The sequence below is a fragment of the Osmerus eperlanus genome, chromosome 23, assembly GCF_963692335.1.
Source record: "Osmerus eperlanus chromosome 23, fOsmEpe2.1, whole genome shotgun sequence".
In the NCBI taxonomy this organism is placed as follows: domain Eukaryota; kingdom Metazoa; phylum Chordata; class Actinopteri; order Osmeriformes; family Osmeridae; genus Osmerus; species Osmerus eperlanus.
The window spans coordinates 12389068-12401567 of record NC_085040.1 but is presented as its reverse complement, the minus strand read 5'-3'; the positions used below and the strand labels follow the sequence as shown (position 1 = coordinate 12401567).

The window sequence follows — 12500 nt, the reverse complement described above, 5'->3', positions numbered from 1 at the left end:
TTCTGCAGCAAATCACCCCGATCGACGTTGGGTAAAAGACAGATTTGGGAATAGAACAGGAGCCCTCTTCACTAAATAACCTCCTTCAACAACTTACTGTAAAGGGCTCGTCCAGGATTTGAACCCGGGACCTCTCGCACCCAAAGCGAGAATCATACCCCTGACCAACGAACTATGTTCTGGTTGCTGCTTTGATTGATTTGTTGTCACAAAACATGCTTAGACCTAAAGAGCTGGAGAAACTTCCACAGCAAATCATACCGATCTACGTTGGGTAAAGGACTGATTTGGGAATAGAACAGGAGCCCTCTTTGCCAAGTAACCTCCTTCAACAACATACTGTAAAGTGCTCGTCCGGGATTTGAACTCAGGACCTCTCGCACCCTAAGCGAGAATCATTCCCCTAGACCAACGAGCCATGTTCTAGTTATTGATTCGATTGATCGATTTGTTGTCACAAAACATGCTTAGACAAAGGCTCCCTGCACCCTAAGCGAGAATCATACCACGAAACCAATGTGCCATGTTCTGGTTGCTGCTTTGATCGATTTGTTGTCGCAAAACATGCTTAGACATAAAGAGCTGGAGAAACTTCCGCAGCAAATCACACCGATCTACGTTGGGTAAAGGACTGATTTGGGAATAGAACAGGAGCCCTCTTTGACATGTTACCTCCTTCATCAGCATACTGTAATGGGCTCGTCGGGGATTTGAACCCGGGACCTCTCGCACCCTAAGCGAGAATCATACCCCTAGACCAACGAGCCACGTTCTAGTTGCTGATTCGATTGATCGATTTGTTGTCACAAAACATGCTTAGACAAAGGCTCCCTGCACCCTAAGCGAGAATCATACCACGAGACCAACGAGCCATGTTCTGGTTGCTGCTTTGATCGATTTGTTGTCACAAAACATGCTTAGACATAAAGAGCTGGAGAAACTTCTGCAGCAAATCACCCCGATCGACCTTGGGTAAATGACAGATTTGGGAAGAGAACAGGAGCCCTCTTTGCCAGGTTACCTCCTTCAACAGCATACTGTAATGGGCTCGTCCAGGATTTGAACCCAGGACTTCTGGCACCCTATGCGAGAATCATACCCCTAGACCAACGAGCCATGTTGTAGTTGCTGCTTCGATTGATCTATTTGTTGTCACAAAACATGCTTAGACAAAGGCTCCCTGCACCCTAAGCGAGAATCATACCACGAAACCAATGTGCCATGTTCTGGTTGCTGCTTTGATCGATTTGTTGTCACAAAACATGCGTAGACATAAAGAGTTCGAGAAACTTCTGCAGAAAATCACCCCGATCTACGTTTGGAAAAGGACTGATTTGGGAATAGAACAGGAGCCCTCTTTGCCAGGTTACCTCCTTCTACAGCAATGGGCTGTAGAAGTAATGGGCTCGTCCGGGATTTGAACCCAGGACCTCTCGCACCCTAAGCGAGAATCATACCCCTAGACCAACGAGCCATGTTCCAGTTGTGCTTCGATTGATCGATTTGTTGTCACAAAACATGCTTAAACAAAGGATCCCTGCACCCTAAGCGAGAATCATACCACGAGACCAACGAGCCATGTTCTGGTTGCTGCTTCGATCGATTTGTTGTCGCAAAACATGCTTAGACATAAAGAGCTGGAGAAACTTCCGCAGCAAATCACACCGATCTACGTTTGGAAAAGGACTGATTTGGGAATAGAACAGGAGCCCTCTTTGCCAGGTTACCTCCTTCTACAGCAATGGGCTGTAGAAGTAATGGGCTCGTCCGGGATTTGAACCCAGGACCTCTCGCACCCTAAGCGAGAATCATACCCCTAGACCAACGAGCCATGTTCCACTTGTGCTTCGATTGATCGATTTGTTGTCACAAAACATGCTTAAACAAAGGATCCCTGCACCCTAAGCGAGAATCATACCACGAGACCAACGAGCCATGTTCTGGTTGCTGCTTTGATCGATTTGTTGTCACAAAACATGCGTAGACAAAAAGAGTTCGAGAAACTTCTGCAGAAAATCACCTTAATCTACGTTTGGAAAAGGACTGATTTGGGAATAGAACAGGAGCCCTCTTTGCCAGGTTACCTCCTTCAACAGCATACTGTAATGGGCTCATCCTGGATTTGAACACGGGACCTCTTGCACCCTAAGCTAGAATCATACCCCTAGACCAATGAGCCATGTTCTAGTTGCTGCTTTGATCGATTTGTTGTCACAAAACATGCGTAGACAAAAAGAGTTCGAGAAACTTCTGCAGAAAATCACCCCGATCTACGTTTGGAAAAGGACTGATTTGGGAATAGAACAGGAGCCCTCTTTGCCAGGTTACCTCCTTCTACAGCAATGGGCTGTAGAAGTAATGGGCTCTTCCGGGATTTGAACCCGGGACCTCTCGCACGAAAGCGAGAATCATACCCCTGACCAACGAGCCATGTTCTGGTTGCTGCTTTGATCGATTTGTTGTCACAAAACATGCGTAGACAAAAAGAGTTCGAGAAACTTCTGCAGAAAATCACCCAGATCTACGTTTGTAAAAGGACTGATTTGGGAATAGAACAGGAGCTTTCTTCACTAAATAAACTCCTTCAACAACTTACTGTAAAGGTCTCGTCCGGGATTTGAACCCGGGACCTCTCGCACGAAAGCGAGAATCATACCCCTGACCAACGAGCCATGTTCTGGTTGCTGCTTTGAACGATTTTTTGTCACAAAACATGCTTAGACCTAAAGAGCTGGAGAAACTTCTGCAGAAAATCACCCCGATCTACGTTTGGAAAAGGACTGATTTGGGAATAGAACAGGAGCCCTCTTTGCCAGCTTACCTCCTTCTACAGCAATGGGCTGTAGAAGTAATGGGCTCGTCCGGGATTTGAACCCGGGACCTCTCGCACCCTAAGCGAGAATCATACCCCTAGACCAACGAGCCATGTTCCAGTTGCTGCTTCGATTGATCGATTTGTTGTCACAAAACATGCTTCGACAAAGGATCCCTGCACCCTAAGTGAGAATCATACCACAAGACCAACGAGCCATGTTCTGGTTGCTGCTTTGATCGATTTGTTGTCACAAAACATGCTTAGACATAAAGAGATGGAGAAACTTCCGCAGAAAATCACGCCGATCTACGTTGGGTAAAGGACTGATTTGGGAATAGAACAGGAGCCCTCTTTGCCATGTTACCTCCTTCAACAGCATACTGTAATGGGCTCATCTGGGATTTGAACCCAGGACCTCTCGCACCCTAAGTGAGAATCATACCACAAGACCAACGAGCCATGTTCTGGTTGCTGCATTGATCATTTTTTTGTTGCAAAACACGCGTATTCAAAAAGAGCTGGAGAAACTTCTGCAGCAAATCACCCCGATCGACGTTGGGTAAAAGACAGATTTGGGAATAGAACAGGAGCCCTCTTCACTAAATAACCTCCTTCAACAACTTACTGTAAAGGGCTCGTCCAGGATTTGAACCCGGGACCTCTCGCACCCAAAGCGAGAATCATACCCCTGACCAACGAACTATGTTCTGGTTGCTGCTTTGATTGATTTGTTGTCACAAAACATGCTTAGACCTAAAGAGCTGGAGAAACTTCCACAGCAAATCATACCGATCTACGTTGGGTAAAGGACTGATTTGGGAATAGAACAGGAGCCCTCTTTGCCAAGTAACCTCCTTCAACAACATACTGTAAAGTGCTCGTCCGGGATTTGAACTCAGGACCTCTCGCACCCTAAGCGAGAATCATTCCCCTAGACCAACGAGCCATGTTCTAGTTATTGATTCGATTGATCGATTTGTTGTCACAAAACATGCTTAGACAAAGGCTCCCTGCACCCTAAGCGAGAATCATACCACGAAACCAATGTGCCATGTTCTGGTTGCTGCTTTGATCGATTTGTTGTCGCAAAACATGCTTAGACATAAAGAGCTGGAGAAACTTCCGCAGCAAATCACACCGATCTACGTTGGGTAAAGGACTGATTTGGGAATAGAACAGGAGCCCTCTTTGACATGTTACCTCCTTCATCAGCATACTGTAATGGGCTCGTCGGGGATTTGAACCCGGGACCTCTCGCACCCTAAGCGAGAATCATACCCCTAGACCAACGAGCCACGTTCTAGTTGCTGATTCGATTGATCGATTTGTTGTCACAAAACATGCTTAGACAAAGGCTCCCTGCACCCTAAGCGAGAATCATACCACGAGACCAACGAGCCATGTTCTGGTTGCTGCTTTGATCGATTTGTTGTCACAAAACATGCTTAGACATAAAGAGCTGGAGAAACTTCTGCAGCAAATCACCCCGATCGACCTTGGGTAAATGACAGATTTGGGAAGAGAACAGGAGCCCTCTTTGCCAGGTTACCTCCTTCAACAGCATACTGTAATGGGCTCGTCCAGGATTTGAACCCAGGACTTCTGGCACCCTATGCGAGAATCATACCCCTAGACCAACGAGCCATGTTGTAGTTGCTGCTTCGATTGATCTATTTGTTGTCACAAAACATGCTTAGACAAAGGCTCCCTGCACCCTAAGCGAGAATCATACCACGAAACCAATGTGCCATGTTCTGGTTGCTGCTTTGATCGATTTGTTGTCACAAAACATGCGTAGACATAAAGAGTTCGAGAAACTTCTGCAGAAAATCACCCCGATCTACGTTTGGAAAAGGACTGATTTGGGAATAGAACAGGAGCCCTCTTTGCCAGGTTACCTCCTTCTACAGCAATGGGCTGTAGAAGTAATGGGCTCGTCCGGGATTTGAACCCAGGACCTCTCGCACCCTAAGCGAGAATCATACCCCTAGACCAACGAGCCATGTTCCAGTTGTGCTTCGATTGATCGATTTGTTGTCACAAAACATGCTTAAACAAAGGATCCCTGCACCCTAAGCGAGAATCATACCACGAGACCAACGAGCCATGTTCTGGTTGCTGCTTCGATCGATTTGTTGTCGCAAAACATGCTTAGACATAAAGAGCTGGAGAAACTTCCGCAGCAAATCACACCGATCTACGTTTGGAAAAGGACTGATTTGGGAATAGAACAGGAGCCCTCTTTGCCAGGTTACCTCCTTCTACAGCAATGGGCTGTAGAAGTAATGGGCTCGTCCGGGATTTGAACCCAGGACCTCTCGCACCCTAAGCGAGAATCATACCCCTAGACCAACGAGCCATGTTCCACTTGTGCTTCGATTGATCGATTTGTTGTCACAAAACATGCTTAAACAAAGGATCCCTGCACCCTAAGCGAGAATCATACCACGAGACCAACGAGCCATGTTCTGGTTGCTGCTTTGATCGATTTGTTGTCACAAAACATGCGTAGACAAAAAGAGTTCGAGAAACTTCTGCAGAAAATCACCTTAATCTACGTTTGGAAAAGGACTGATTTGGGAATAGAACAGGAGCCCTCTTTGCCAGGTTACCTCCTTCAACAGCATACTGTAATGGGCTCATCCTGGATTTGAACACGGGACCTCTTGCACCCTAAGCTAGAATCATACCCCTAGACCAATGAGCCATGTTCTAGTTGCTGCTTTGATCGATTTGTTGTCACAAAACATGCGTAGACAAAAAGAGTTCGAGAAACTTCTGCAGAAAATCACCCCGATCTACGTTTGGAAAAGGACTGATTTGGGAATAGAACAGGAGCCCTCTTTGCCAGGTTACCTCCTTCTACAGCAATGGGCTGTAGAAGTAATGGGCTCTTCCGGGATTTGAACCCGGGACCTCTCGCACGAAAGCGAGAATCATACCCCTGACCAACGAGCCATGTTCTGGTTGCTGCTTTGATCGATTTGTTGTCACAAAACATGCGTAGACAAAAAGAGTTCGAGAAACTTCTGCAGAAAATCACCCAGATCTACGTTTGTAAAAGGACTGATTTGGGAATAGAACAGGAGCTTTCTTCACTAAATAAACTCCTTCAACAACTTACTGTAAAGGTCTCGTCCGGGATTTGAACCCGGGACCTCTCGCACGAAAGCGAGAATCATACCCCTGACCAACGAGCCATGTTCTGGTTGCTGCTTTGAACGATTTTTTGTCACAAAACATGCTTAGACCTAAAGAGCTGGAGAAACTTCTGCAGAAAATCACCCCGATCTACGTTTGGAAAAGGACTGATTTGGGAATAGAACAGGAGCCCTCTTTGCCAGCTTACCTCCTTCTACAGCAATGGGCTGTAGAAGTAATCGGCTCGTCCGGGATTTGAACCCGGGACCTCTCGCACCCTAAGCGAGAATCATACCCCTAGACCAACGAGCCATGTTCCAGTTGCTGCTTCGATTGATCGATTTGTTGTCACAAAACATGCTTCGACAAAGGATCCCTGCACCCTAAGTGAGAATCATACCACAAGACCAACGAGCCATGTTCTGGTTGCTGCTTTGATCGATTTGTTGTCACAAAACATGCTTAGACATAAAGAGATGGAGAAACTTCCGCAGAAAATCACGCCGATCTACGTTGGGTAAAGGACTGATTTGGGAATAGAACAGGAGCCCTCTTTGCCATGTTACCTCCTTCAACAGCATACTGTAATGGGCTCATCTGGGATTTGAACCCAGGACCTCTCGCACCCTAAGTGAGAATCATACCACAAGACCAACGAGCCATGTTCTGGTTGCTGCATTGATCAATTTTTTGTTGCAAAACACGCGTATTCAAAAAGAGCTGGAGAAACTTCTGCAGCAAATCACCCCGATCGACGTTGGGTAAAAGACAGATTTGGAAATAGAACAGGAGCCCTCTTCACTAAATAACCTCCTTCAACAACTTACTGTAAAGGGCTCGTCCAGGATTTGAACCCGGGACCTCTCGCACCCAAAGCGAGAATCATACCCCTGACCAACGAACTATGTTCTGGTTGCTGCTTTGATTGATTTGTTGTCACAAAACATGCTTAGACCTAAAGAGCTGGAGAAACTTCCACAGCAAATCATACCGATCTACGTTGGGTAAAGGACTGATTTGGGAATAGAACAGGAGCCCTCTTTGCCAAGTAACCTCCTTCAACAACATACTGTAAAGTGCTCGTCCGGGATTTGAACTCAGGACCTCTCGCACCCTAAGCGAGAATCATTCCCCTAGACCAACGAGCCATGTTCTAGTTATCGATTCGATTGATCGATTTGTTGTCACAAAACATGCTTAGACAAAGGCTCCCTGCACCCTAAGCGAGAATAATACCACGAAACCAATGTGCCATGTTCTGGTTGCTGCTTTGATCGATTTGTTGTCGCAAAACATGCTTAGACATAAAGAGCTGGAGAAACTTCCGCAGCAAATCACACCGATCTACGTTGGGTAAAGGACTGATTTGGGAATAGAACAGGAGCCCTCTTTGACATGTTACCTCCTTCATCAGCATACTGTAATGGGCTCGTCGGGGATTTGAACCCGGGACCTCTCGCACCCTAAGCGAGAATCATACCCCTAGACCAACGAGCCACGTTCTAGTTGCTGATTCGATTGATCGATTTGTTGTCACAAAACATGCTTAGACAAAGGCTCCCTGCACCCTAAGCGAGAATCATACCACGAGACCAACGAGCCATGTTCTGGTTGCTGCTTTGATCGATTTGTTGTCACAAAACATGCTTAGACATAAAGAGCTGGAGAAACTTCTGCAGCAAATCACCCCGATCGACCTTGGGTAAATGACAGATTTGGGAATAGAACAGCAGCCCTCTTTGCCAGGTTACCTCTTTCAACAGCATACTGTAATGGGCTCGTCCAGGATTTGAACCCAGGACTTCTGGCACCCTATGCGAGAATCATACCCCTAGACCAATGTGCCATGTTCTGGTTGCTGCTTTGATCGATTTGTTGTCACAAAACATGCGTAGACATAAAGAGTTCGAGAAACTTCTGCAGAAAATCACCCCGATCTACGTTTGGAAAAGGACTGATTTGGGAATAGAACAGGAGCCCTCTTTGCCAGGTTACCTCCTTCTACAGCAATGGGCTGTAGAAGTAATGGGCTCGTCCGGGATTTGAACCCAGGACCTCTCGCACCCTAAGCGAGAATCATACCCCTAGACCAACGAGCCATGTTCCAGTTGTGCTTCGATTGATCGATTTGTTGTCACAAAACATGCTTAAACAAAGGATCCCTGCACCCTAAGCGAGAATCATACCACGAGACCAACGAGCCATGTTCTGGTTGCTGCTTCGATCGATTTGTTGTCGCAAAACATGCTTAGACATAAAGAGCTGGAGAAACTTCCGCAGCAAATCACACCGATCTACGTTTGGAAAAGGACTGATTTGGGAATAGAACAGGAGCCCTCTTTGCCAGGTTACCTCCTTCTACAGCAATGGGCTGTAGAAGTAATGGGCTCGTCCGGGATTTGAACCCAGGACCTCTCGCACCCTAAGCGAGAATCATACCCCTAGACCAACGAGCCATGTTCCACTTGTGCTTCGATTGATCGATTTGTTGTCACAAAACATGCTTAAACAAAGGATCCCTGCACCCTAAGCGAGAATCATACCACGAGACCAACGAGCCATGTTCTGGTTGCTGCTTTGATCGATTTGTTGTCACAAAACATGCGTAGACAAAAAGAGTTCGAGAAACTTCTGCAGAAAATCACCTTAATCTACGTTTGGAAAAGGACTGATTTGGGAATAGAACAGGAGCCCTCTTTGCCAGGTTACCTCCTTCAACAGCATACTGTAATGGGCTCATCCTGGATTTGAACACGGGACCTCTTGCACCCTAAGCTAGAATCATACCCCTAGACCAACGAGCCATGTTCCAGCTGCTGCTTCGATTGATCGATTTGTTGTCACAAAACATGCTTAGACAAAGGCGCCCTGCACCCTAAGCGAGAATCATACCACAAGACCAACGAGCCATGTTCTGGTTGCTGCATTGATCGATTTTTTGTCGCAAAACACGCATATTCAAAAAGAGCTGGAGAAACTTCTGCAGCAAATCACCCAGATCGACGTTGGGTAAAAGACAGATTTGGGAATAGAACAGGAGCCCTCTTCACTAACTAACCTCCTTCAACAACTTACTGTAAAGGGCTCGTCCGGGATTTGAACCCCGGACCTCTCGCACCCAAAGCGAGAATCATACCCCTAGACCAACGAGCCATGTTCTGGTTGCTGCTTTGATCGATTTGTTGTCACAAAGAATGCGTAGACAAAAAGAGCTAGAGAAACTTCTGCAGCAAATCACCCCGATATACGTTGGGTAAAGGACTGATTTGGGAATAGAACAGGAGCCCTCTTTGCCAAGTAACCTCCTTCAACAACATACTGTAAAGGGCTCGTCCGGGATTTGAACTCAGGACCTCTCGCACCCTAAGCGAGAATCATTCCCCTAGACCAACGAGCCATGTTCTAGTTGTTGATTCGATTGATCGATTTGTTGTCACAAAACATGCTTAGACAAAGGCTCCCTGCACCCTAAGCGAGAATCATACCACGAAACCAATGTGCCATGTTCTGGTTGCTGCTTTGATCGATTTGTTGTCGCAAAACATGCTTAGACATAAAGAGCTGGAGAAACTTCCGCAGCAAATCACACCGATCTACGTTGGGTAAAGGACTGATTTGGGAATACAACAGGAGCCCTCTTTGACATGTTACCTCCTTCATCAGCATACTGTAATGGGCTCGTCGGGGATTTGAACCCGGGACCTCTCGCACCCTAAGCGAGAATCATACCCCTAGACCAACGAGCCACGTTCTAGTTGCTGATTCGATTGATCGATTTGTTGTCACAAAACATGCTTAGACAAAGGCTCCCTGCACCCTAAGCGAGAATCATACCACGAGACCAACGAGCCATGTTCTGGTTGCTGCTTTGATCGATTTGTTGTCACAAAACATGCGTAGACAAAAAGAGTTCGAGAAACTTCTGCAGAAAATCACCTTGATCTACGTTTGGAAAAGGACTGATTTGGGAAGAGAACAGGAGCCCTCTTTGCCAGGTTACCTCCTTCAACAGCATACTGTAATGGGCTCGTCCAGGATTTGAACCCAGGACTTCTGGCACCCTATGCGAGAATCATACCCCTAGACCAACGAGCCATGTTGTAGTTGCTGCTTCGATTGATCTATTTGTTGTCACAAAACATGCTTAGACAAAGGCTCCCTGCACCCTAAGCGAGAATCATACCACGAAACCAATGTGCCATGTTCTGGTTGCTGCTTTGATCGATTTGTTGTCACAAAACATGCGTAGACATAAAGAGTTCGAGAAACTTCTGCAGAAAATCACCCCGATCTACGTTTGGAAAAGGACTGATTTGGGAATAGAACAGGAGCCCTCTTTGCCAGGTTACCTCCTTCTACAGCAATGGGCTGTAGAAGTAATGGGCTCGTCCGGGATTTGAACCCAGGACCTCTCGCACCCTAAGCGAGAATCATACCCCTAGACCAACGAGCCATGTTCCAGTTGTGCTTCGATTGATCGATTTGTTGTCACAAAACATGCTTAAACAAAGGATCCCTGCACCCTAAGCGAGAATCATACCACGAGACCAACGAGCCATGTTCTGGTTGCTGCTTCGATCGATTTGTTGTCGCAAAACATGCTTAGACATAAAGAGCTGGAGAAACTTCCGCAGCAAATCACACCGATCTACGTTTGGAAAAGGACTGATTTGGGAATAGAACAGGAGCCCTCTTTGCCAGGTTACCTCCTTCTACAGCAATGGGCTGTAGAAGTAATGGGCTCGTCCGGGATTTGAACCCAGGACCTCTCGCACCCTAAGCGAGAATCATACCCCTAGACCAACGAGCCATGTTCCACTTGTGCTTCGATTGATCGATTTGTTGTCACAAAACATGCTTAAACAAAGGATCCCTGCACCCTAAGCGAGAATCATACCACGAGACCAACGAGCCATGTTCTGGTTGCTGCTTTGATCGATTTGTTGTCACAAAACATGCGTAGACAAAAAGAGTTCGAGAAACTTCTGCAGAAAATCACCTTAATCTACGTTTGGAAAAGGACTGATTTGGGAATAGAACAGGAGCCCTCTTTGCCAGGTTACCTCCTTCAACAGCATACTGTAATGGGCTCATCCTGGATTTGAACACGGGACCTCTTGCACCCTAAGCTAGAATCATACCCCTAGACCAACGAGCCATGTTCCAGCTGCTGCTTCGATTGATCGATTTGTTGTCACAAAACATGCTTAGACAAAGGCGCCCTGCACCCTAAGCGAGAATCATACCACAAGACCAACGAGCCATGTTCTGGTTGCTGCATTGATCGATTTTTTGTCGCAAAACACGCATATTCAAAAAGAGCTGGAGAAACTTCTGCAGCAAATCACCCAGATCGACGTTGGGTAAAAGACAGATTTGGGAATAGAACAGGAGCCCTCTTCACTAACTAACCTCCTTCAACAACTTACTGTAAAGGGCTCGTCCGGGATTTGAACCCCGGACCTCTCGCACCCAAAGCGAGAATCATACCCCTAGACCAACGAGCCATGTTCTGGTTGCTGCTTTGATCGATTTGTTGTCACAAAGAATGCGTAGACAAAAAGAGCTAGAGAAACTTCTGCAGCAAATCACCCCGATATACGTTGGGTAAAGGACTGATTTGGGAATAGAACAGGAGCCCTCTTTGCCAAGTAACCTCCTTCAACAACATACTGTAAAGGGCTCGTCCGGGATTTGAACTCAGGACCTCTCGCACCCTAAGCGAGAATCATTCCCCTAGACCAACGAGCCATGTTCTAGTTGTTGATTCGATTGATCGATTTGTTGTCACAAAACATGCTTAGACAAAGGCTCCCTGCACCCTAAGCGAGAATCATACCACGAAACCAATGTGCCATGTTCTGGTTGCTGCTTTGATCGATTTGTTGTCGCAAAACATGCTTAGACATAAAGAGCTGGAGAAACTTCCGCAGCAAATCACACCGATCTACGTTGGGTAAAGGACTGATTTGGGAATAGAACAGGAGCCCTCTTTGACATGTTACCTCCTTCATCAGCATACTGTAATGGGCTCGTCGGGGATTTGAACCCGGGACCTCTCGCACCCTAAGCGAGAATCATACCCCTAGACCAACGAGCCACGTTCTAGTTGCTGATTCGATTGATCGATTTGTTGTCACAAAACATGCTTAGACAAAGGCTCCCTGCACCCTAAGCGAGAATCATACCACGAGACCAACGAGCCATGTTCTGGTTGCTGCTTTGATCGATTTGTTGTCACAAAACATGCGTAGACAAAAAGAGTTCGAGAAACTTCTGCAGAAAATCACCTTGATCTACGTTTGGAAAAGGACTGATTTGGGAAGAGAACAGGAGCCCTCTTTGCCAGGTTACCTCCTTCAACAGCATACTGTAAAGGGCTCGTCCGGGATTTGAACCCGGGACCTCTCGCACCCAAAGCGAGAATCATACCCCTAGACCAACGAGCCATGTTCTGGTTGCTGCTTTGATCGATTTGTTGTCACAAAACATGCGTAGACAAAAAGAGTTCGAGAAACTTCTGCAGAAAATCACCCCGATCTAC

General features: G+C 46.5%; 13 non-coding genes across 13 annotated transcripts; all 13 read right to left on the bottom strand.

The window, feature by feature from the left end:
- Positions 1–1402: 1402 nt before the first annotated feature.
- trnap-agg (transfer RNA proline (anticodon AGG)) lies at positions 1403–1474 on the bottom strand. Its single transcript has one exon. It is a non-coding gene; the product is annotated as a tRNA-Pro (tRNA).
- Positions 1475–1759: 285 nt separating this feature from the next.
- Positions 1760–1831, bottom strand: trnap-agg (transfer RNA proline (anticodon AGG)). Its single transcript has one exon. It is a non-coding gene; the product is annotated as a tRNA-Pro (tRNA).
- Positions 1832–2853: 1022 nt separating this feature from the next.
- On the bottom strand, positions 2854–2925 carry trnap-agg (transfer RNA proline (anticodon AGG)). The gene has a single exon. It is a non-coding gene; the product is annotated as a tRNA-Pro (tRNA).
- A 1820-nt stretch (positions 2926–4745) lies between these two features.
- trnap-agg (transfer RNA proline (anticodon AGG)) lies at positions 4746–4817 on the bottom strand. Its single transcript has one exon. It is a non-coding gene; the product is annotated as a tRNA-Pro (tRNA).
- Positions 4818–5102: 285 nt separating this feature from the next.
- trnap-agg (transfer RNA proline (anticodon AGG)) lies at positions 5103–5174 on the bottom strand. The gene has a single exon. It is a non-coding gene; the product is annotated as a tRNA-Pro (tRNA).
- Positions 5175–6196: 1022 nt separating this feature from the next.
- trnap-agg (transfer RNA proline (anticodon AGG)) lies at positions 6197–6268 on the bottom strand. The gene has a single exon. It is a non-coding gene; the product is annotated as a tRNA-Pro (tRNA).
- A 1715-nt stretch (positions 6269–7983) lies between these two features.
- trnap-agg (transfer RNA proline (anticodon AGG)) lies at positions 7984–8055 on the bottom strand. Its single transcript has one exon. It is a non-coding gene; the product is annotated as a tRNA-Pro (tRNA).
- Positions 8056–8340: 285 nt separating this feature from the next.
- On the bottom strand, positions 8341–8412 carry trnap-agg (transfer RNA proline (anticodon AGG)). The gene has a single exon. It is a non-coding gene; the product is annotated as a tRNA-Pro (tRNA).
- A 625-nt stretch (positions 8413–9037) lies between these two features.
- On the bottom strand, positions 9038–9109 carry trnap-ugg (transfer RNA proline (anticodon UGG)). The gene has a single exon. It is a non-coding gene; the product is annotated as a tRNA-Pro (tRNA).
- A 1228-nt stretch (positions 9110–10337) lies between these two features.
- On the bottom strand, positions 10338–10409 carry trnap-agg (transfer RNA proline (anticodon AGG)). Its single transcript has one exon. It is a non-coding gene; the product is annotated as a tRNA-Pro (tRNA).
- Positions 10410–10694: 285 nt separating this feature from the next.
- trnap-agg (transfer RNA proline (anticodon AGG)) lies at positions 10695–10766 on the bottom strand. The gene has a single exon. It is a non-coding gene; the product is annotated as a tRNA-Pro (tRNA).
- Positions 10767–11391: 625 nt separating this feature from the next.
- trnap-ugg (transfer RNA proline (anticodon UGG)) lies at positions 11392–11463 on the bottom strand. Its single transcript has one exon. It is a non-coding gene; the product is annotated as a tRNA-Pro (tRNA).
- Positions 11464–12333: 870 nt separating this feature from the next.
- Positions 12334–12405, bottom strand: trnap-ugg (transfer RNA proline (anticodon UGG)). The gene has a single exon. It is a non-coding gene; the product is annotated as a tRNA-Pro (tRNA).
- Between the last annotated feature and the right edge of the window lie 95 nt (positions 12406–12500).